Raw genomic sequence first — 8,097 nt, forward strand, 5'->3', positions numbered from 1 at the left:
CACGTACATGAAAACTGAATTGGAAGCAGAAAAATTTTGCGAATAATTTTCTAATTAACAATGTAAAAAAACTCACCTGAACAAGAGTTAAGTTACCTCCAATTTGATTACACTTAATCCTCGACCCTTTGCTCATCTCTTCTAAAAAAAAACAAGCACACCAGTGGCCCAAGAGTATTTCTTCATCTCATCGAGATTCTCTAAAAGTTGTAGATAACGTGCATCCACCCTATTTCCAGAAGTGTCGGGGAAAATGACAGTTCCTAGCATATTAACCAAAAAGCGGTGACATGATTCCTAAGGGTCTCCCTGTCCATCACCAACTTTCCTTTCTCCAGCTTCTTTTTTTTCCCTCCAAATGTTGCCTTCAACTTTACCAACTTGAACTTCTTCACCTTCTTCTTCAATGCTCCATTTGCCTCTCTTGGATTATACCCATCACCACGTTTAGGGGATCTCACAGAACGTCTAAACTCACATTGAGACTTTCTTGCATCCCATCCTAAACATTTTAGAGCCAAACATTCAAGATCTTCATAACTCATTGAGGGGTTGTAGCCTTCTCGAAGACATTTACCTTCCAGTGGTAAGCCGGTGATATTATGGCAATCATCGGGAGTAATTCCCATCTCGCCGTATGGAAGATGCATAGTATATGTCTCGGGATAATGCCTCTCGAGAAATGCGGATACGACAACAGTGTCAAATTACACATGTGCTAACTCAATAGCTCTCCATAACACACATTCTTTAACCTTGGCTACAAACTCGTCAAACTCCAAAGAAAGATCCCATGTGGACGCCTTTTGACGTTTAATAAGACGAACTGCATCGTTATGATCCTACAAAAATAACATAACACTATTAATACTTGACGAAAAACTATAAATACGAAAACAACGTAACACTATGAACTTAACGAATACCTTGGTCGCATAGATCTTCGCATCCCATAAATGTTTGTATCCAAAAAATGTTGCCCCTCCATCATTTGGAGTACCATAAGTTGGGTTCACTAGTGGCAAACAAAAATCACCATGACGAATGCGTGAGTATCTTTTGCTAAGCGGCTTCGGCTTCTTTTTCTCTTTAGCAGGAACATTTTCTTGCTATTCTTCAATATCATTCTCTCCATCTTCTCCATCCTCTTCCTCTTCTTCTTCATCTTCATCCTCTCCCTCTTCTCCATCCTCTTCCTCCTCTTCATCGTTTTCCTCCTCTCCATCCTCTTGTCCTTCTCCTTCTTTTCCGAGTTCTAGTTCTTCTTCTTCTACATTTCCTTGGTCTTCATTTCCTTGCTCTTCTTCAATAACATTATCAATTGTATTCTCCATAACCTCTTCATTGACATCTTGGATTACATCACGAACATTATCTTGGTTGACTTCCGGTAACAAGCCCCCTCCATGTTAGCATTTGTGGCACCACGTTTTCGAAAATATAAATGTTTTGCTCCACGAGGGGTGGGAGTTTTCAAAAACTCATCTAGTTGTAGTCTCAATCTTTTTCCTTTATTCCTAATGAACAAAAACCAAAGTATTAGCTAAACATAAGAGAATATTTTGTTATCAAATCAAATAGAACTAAATAATAAAGTAAACACAACACTTGAAGTTAGCAGACTATAGTTCGACTACCAATTTTTTTTTTCATTGTAACCGAACTACGTATTTCAACAGTTCGGTTACCCATAAAAATTATCGACAAAATCGAACTCATACTTAACTTTTGAAAAATTTAGTTCGGTTACGGGAGTTTTTTTTGCGAGCACACCGAACTACATTTTTCAACAGTTCGGTTAGCCATAAAAATTATCGACAAAACCGAACTCATTCTTAACTTTTGAAAAATTTAGTTCGGTTACGAGAGTTTTTTTTTTTGCGAGAACACCGAACTACATATTTCAACAGTTCGGTTAGCCATAAAAATTATCGGCAAAACCGAACTCATTCTTTCAATGGAAAAATCGAGTTCGGTTACGAGAAATTTTTTTTGCGAGCAGACCGAACTGTGTAATTCGGTCGCCAGATATTTTTCAATTTTTTGCGAGCACACCGAACTGTTCTTATTTTTGGAGTTCGGTTAGAAATTCTAGGGTTACACCAAAAAATTCTCCTAGCCGAAATATCTACTGTAACTACCATTTTCAATGGGTTTTGATGATTTCTAATCGATTTCTTCAACAAATAACGAATTGAAAAGAATGGATATGAAGGAAATTACCTGCGGATTTGCATTTCACTTGAATCGGACTTCTTGGTTGTTGTTGGATGATTGATTTTGCCTCTAGACAGTTCTTCAAGTTCTTTAAACTTTAGAAATTCTTTGGGGAGATTCACTATATGTGGGAGTCCCGGACTCAATCTTGGAAGTCTGGGTGTTTGCTTGGCACGCATTGCTTATAAAGATTGATTAATCGACGATGAAATTTTTCTGAATCGACGATTAACGTCGATGTATACGAAGAAGAAGAAGAGGAAAAGAAGATGAAGAAAGAAAGAATCAGTTTTAAAACTGATTTTTTTCTTTTAATTTAGGTTTTAATTAGTGGATTGGATTAGTGGGTAGCGGGTTAGATTAATGGGTTATTAGGGTTAGTTATAACCTTAATTAGAATAAGGCAGATTAGTCTTCCCTAATCTTTTAGGACACCCCTTATAATGTAGGGTGAACATTTGTATCACAAAGTAGTCTCCACCTTTTTTGAGTAGTCCGAAAAAATTGTTCAAAAAGAAACCGAAGCCATACTACGTCACCTAAGTCCGTACGGAAAGAGATGATAACCCGAATAAATAACGAAATTCAGAGTCAACGTTCAAATTAATAAAGAAATTGAAAGTCCACGTTCATAAATAAGAGGGTAACTACAGTGCGTAATTTTTATTATCTATAGAACCGTAGATTTTTGCCTTTTGCCTTTCTTATTTGGACTAGCTTTGACTCAATCTCATGCATCTTCCTTGTATCTCTATTAATTTATTTTTGAAGCATGTAATTTAAATCAAACTAGATTATACGTGGAAATATTATATCTACCGAGTCGGCTATTACAATAGAATTTATGTGTAGGAAATTATATTGTCCCACATTGTTGTTACGAAATTCCCTATAAAACTCGTATCCTCTATGTAGGTATAAGCAGTTAGTTGAGGGAAAGAAGATCTTGCATTGAACAAGTTGAGCTGTATGATCCATAGATCCCGTACCTTGAAATCTTGAATCATATAAGAGATTCTTCCTCTTGTGTCTATGACTCTATGAACAGATCTTTTTTCGTCGGAGTTGACTTTAAACGAATGCCAAACTTCCCTTGGGTTGATTCAAACAATATTTTGCATCTTTTGGTTTATGCGGTTTGTCTTGGTCCAAGATATTTTGGGGGCTGATCCAAAAGAATGAATAGAAAAGGAATTCATAGGCTCCCAGCCTCCCACCCGTTAGCTATGTATTGACCATCGACTTTGTGTTGCTGTGTTTTCTTATGTTTATTTGCATTGACTTGCATAATTGAGGTACTCCATTGCGGCTCTTCTTCATCTCCATTGTCAGAGAATTAACAGAAACCTTGATCAGTCGCTGGTGGGATGCGGTATTGTGGACTATTTCTTCATAACCGGCCACCGGGTGAGCGGATCATAAAGCCTAGTATTCCAATGCAATAGGGGCATAGTGCATTTCAAATTACTTGTGTCTAAGACCGAACTTTTAACTTTAACTTGCTTGCTAAAGTTAAAGGGAAAATTACAGACCGTGGGTAGCTTTCCAATAGAACCACTATGAGTCACTAAATATTTTGTTGACTGAAATTACAAACATAAACCGACAAGAAATCAAACTTAGCTGCTTAGTTTAATGCCTACTATTTAATTATGAAACTGAATTGACAACAATGACGATGTCTTAGCAATCTATTCTTTTCAAATGACTAAAAGGTTTCAGCACGGTGTGCGTGTATCTGTCCTCTTTCTCATGCTAATAAAAATCATAATTTACGCATATGTGAAACTAGATATCCTTTTTTGCGTATGGCTATAGTGTTGATATGAAACTAAAATGTCTAATATTTTTCTCTCTTCTGTTGAATTTCGTCGCTGTATCCGCTAAAAACTCAACTAGTAGATCTAGCAAGATAAGCAATACGTTCAAGTAATCTCATTCGTATGAGATAAAAGTGTAAAGATAATTTAAAGAATATATATAAGCAGAACACAATAAAGTGAATCAATTGTAAGGTGCTGTGAATGTGAAATGCATGAAATGCAAATGACACAGGAGATTTTACGTAGTTCAGCCGAAATCTACGTCCACGCGTAATGATTTTGAAATTTTATTATAAATTGCCAAGATTACAATATGTTATGATTGAACGAAAGTGAAAGGAAACACCAAGTATTACAAGGTGTCTCACTGTACTCCTAACTCTCCGCTACTGAGATGTCCAACCCATTCTCCAGAGCTTCAGCCAACTATTTATAGAACTCCGTATGGGGCCTGCGAACTACGTACGATCTCCAGGATTGGGTGGGTGTCGACAACCGTTTGTTGGAGTTCCCTGGTCTCAGATGGAATCGAGTGCATGCCCAGCTGCTTGCCACGTGCCGGATGCGGTTAGGTAAAGGTGGTTGAGGACATGAAATGTCGAGTACACTGAATCACCGCGCGTTTCTCTTTACAACTGTTAATTGGAATTCTTTGTTTACAATTTTGAGGAGGCATGAGTTCGGAAACAAGTAGGCCTGTCAATGAATATCCGTTATCCGTTAGCCGTATCCAATTATCCGGTTTCCGTTAAGTTTAGTTTCGTTATATTCGTTAGCCGTTCCGTTACCCGCTAACATATATACCCATTCATACATTTAGCCTTTAGGCCATACATATTTTCATTCACATTGAAGAGAAACTAAGAAAACACCTTACCTATCCAGTCCTCGTTCATGTCTTTTTCTCCTCATCTCTTATGAATCTTATTCTTCTGCTCATTAGTTCGTCCGAGACTCTTAGTTACCAACATCATCTCTTCATCTCTTTTCTAAGGTTTTTCTTAAATTATATTTTGAGTTCAATTTTGATTTTAAAATTTAATTTAGGGTTTCAGAAGTGATTTGTAAAATTAGAATTTGATGGAGAGTTTAGTTTGATTTAGTGAAGAGTTTGGTTTGATTTTGTTTACGAGAATACAGATTTTGAATTATTGAAATTGATTTTGAATAAAGCAAGAAGAACAAGCTGCTACTGTTGCTGTTCATATGGATTTGATTGATGAATATATGACGAGGTTGAGTAGAAATTAGGGATGGGTTTGTATCCAATTTGATTTTACAATAAGAAATTGAGCCAAGAAAAGGCGATAAATTGGATGGATGAGTTTGGGTTGGAATCAAATATGGATCAATTTCACAGAGAGGATGGTTCCGCTGTTGTGGTTAATTAATAGCAAGGATGATTCAAATGGGTTTGGTGATGTGACATGAATGATTATGTGGTATTTTTTGTGTTGATTGCAGATGTAGTTCTGTGAAATGGAAGTGTTGATGATCTGATATGGCACTGGTACTCAGTGAAGATGGTGGTGTAGCTGTTAGGTTTTTTAACGGAAATTATCGGAAAATTATCCATTATCCGATAAGTCCAACGTAACGGTAATGGTTTTAAATTTCATAATTCCGTCGGCACTTAACGGATATCGGTTAACCGCTAATTTTAATGGCAACGGTAGCGGCAGAGCCATTATTTGTTACGTTAAGTGTCGTTGACAGCCCTAGAAAAAAGTGCATTTCTTGGATAACTTGGTGTGTTTCTAATTCACACTTGTTTGTTCTCGTGAATGGAGTTATTTCGAGAGATTTAAACCTAGTAAAGGTCTAAGACAAGGTGACTCATTGTCACCTTATTTATTCCTTCTAGTTGTAGAAATTCTCTCAAAACTTTTAAATGATGCGGTTGTCAGAGGTCAACTTTCGGGCTTCGATGTGGCAGAGGGTGGTACTATTATCTCACGTCTTCAATTTTCAGACGATACTCTGATTTTTATGAATGCTAATATTGAGGAGGTAAGACATCTTCTCATTATTTTGGTTGTTATTGAAACCCTAACTGGCTTAAAGTTGAACTTAAAAAAAAAAAGCAAAATGGTGAGTGTTGGTGGTGAGGCGGTTGTTGAAGTTCTTGCTAAAGAACTAGGATGTCAAACATAAAAGCTTCTTATTACTTACTTGAGAATGCCCATATGATCGAATTGGAGGAGTGTTTCATTTTGCGAGCAGGTGTTGGTGAGAATGGAACAATGTCTCGCTAAGTGGAAGAAGAAATTTCTTAACAAAGATGTTAGAGCATTGCTCGGTCGAACTCGCAAGCGTTTCCATCACAAGCTTGTTTGTCAAATTTAGTTGTCAAAATTATATGTCTTGATTTCTAGTCTACTTATGGAAAAGTCTCGGTATATGATAGTTAAGTCTAGTTGAGCTCCAGACTCCATGACGATCATCTTACGAAGACGAAGAACTACTCGAGGAACCAGTGGAACTTTATCCGACTAAAAGGTATGTGGAGACTTGAACTTATCTATCACACAAAAGTCTACTATATCTCTTACTCTTGAGACAAAAGTTGTATAAGTATGATGGTTTTCATACATACACATTTGCTATTTCGAGCCGAGTTTACTCGCCTATATTTTTCTCGAAGTATGTGTTGGTAAGCTTTCGCTTTAAGCATTTTTCATCGTTACTCGTGACGAAAGTCATGATGATGTTTCAATTTTAAAAATGGCTTTGATGACGATAGTTGTGAATAACGACTACTATAACATTATAGAAGAATGTTTCAATGATTGAAATGTAGAGTTGACATTACCATATATGGATATAAGCATATATAGTGTGTTCGCACATTAGCGTATAAATCTATGTACCGGAAACCAAGTGTGTGCATACGGTATTAGTGAAGGAGATAGGTTAGGTACGCGTACCGGTACGCGTACTGGCAGAACTTTTCCTCTCCGAAATTTCTGCTGAGTTTGGAGTTCACGAACTCATAAACCAGTCACCTTAGGGTACGCGTACTGGCTGAACTTTTCTACCCGAAAAATTCTGCTGAGTTTGGAAACCAAAGCCAACTCAAATCCGGTAACTAAGGTACGCATACCCGTACGCGTACCCAAGCTGGTTATTTCTCAAATCGGTAGTTCATGAACTTAAAACAATAAATTATAAGGAATACCATCTTTGCAAACCGTGGCTATATTGGTCATGAATTGTTTCGAATGGATCAAACCGATTTTGTTTTAATTGTGTCTATGATTAAAGATCTAAGCAATTGAACAACTCTTCAACTAGTTCTTATGAGTCATTTGAACTAGTTATGAGAAAGATGAATACGGTTAATATGGAAATGCTCATATGGCTAACCATTGGTTAACTATTTGTGAACCAACTAAGTGTACACGTTTAGGTACGGTTACTCAAACCTAAATGAAATGCATTTCATTTGTGTATGACAAGCTAAGTTTCTATCTAACTGTTGAAAGATATTAGCTTGTGTCTGTTCAGGTTTTCATCTAACGGTTAATATTGAATGTTTTGTTACTAAGCTAACATAGATTGCAAACCCTGATTTGAAAACTATATAAGGGGAACTCTAGCAACTGTAAAAACTAATCCCCACACCTCCTGTTTGATACTAGTTGGTTTTGCTAGAGTCGATTCTCCTTTAACCTTAGGTTTCTTCTCGATACCCTGTAGGTTAACGACTGAAAGACTTCATTGGTATTGTGAAGCCAGACGAAACTACTTCTCTTGTAGTTGTGCGATCTGATCTTGCCATTTTCTATCGTACAAGTTCAATTGAATAATTGGCTTGAAATTATGTCTCCGATAGGAAAATATAAAAAGAAATCACAAACATCTTCGTCTCATCGTTTGTGATTCCGTAATATCTTGTTTAGCTACCATACGATTAAGATTATTGTGAGGTGATTGATAATTCTAGGCTGTTATTCTGGAATATAATTCCGGGTTATCAATTAGTTCATGTTCACCTTGATTTCTATAAAAAAACGGAACAAACTCTTAGGTTTATCTGTAGGAGACAGATAAATCT

This window comes from Papaver somniferum, chromosome 9 (assembly GCF_003573695.1).
Source record: "Papaver somniferum cultivar HN1 chromosome 9, ASM357369v1, whole genome shotgun sequence".
Lineage (NCBI taxonomy): Eukaryota > Viridiplantae > Streptophyta > Magnoliopsida > Ranunculales > Papaveraceae > Papaver > Papaver somniferum.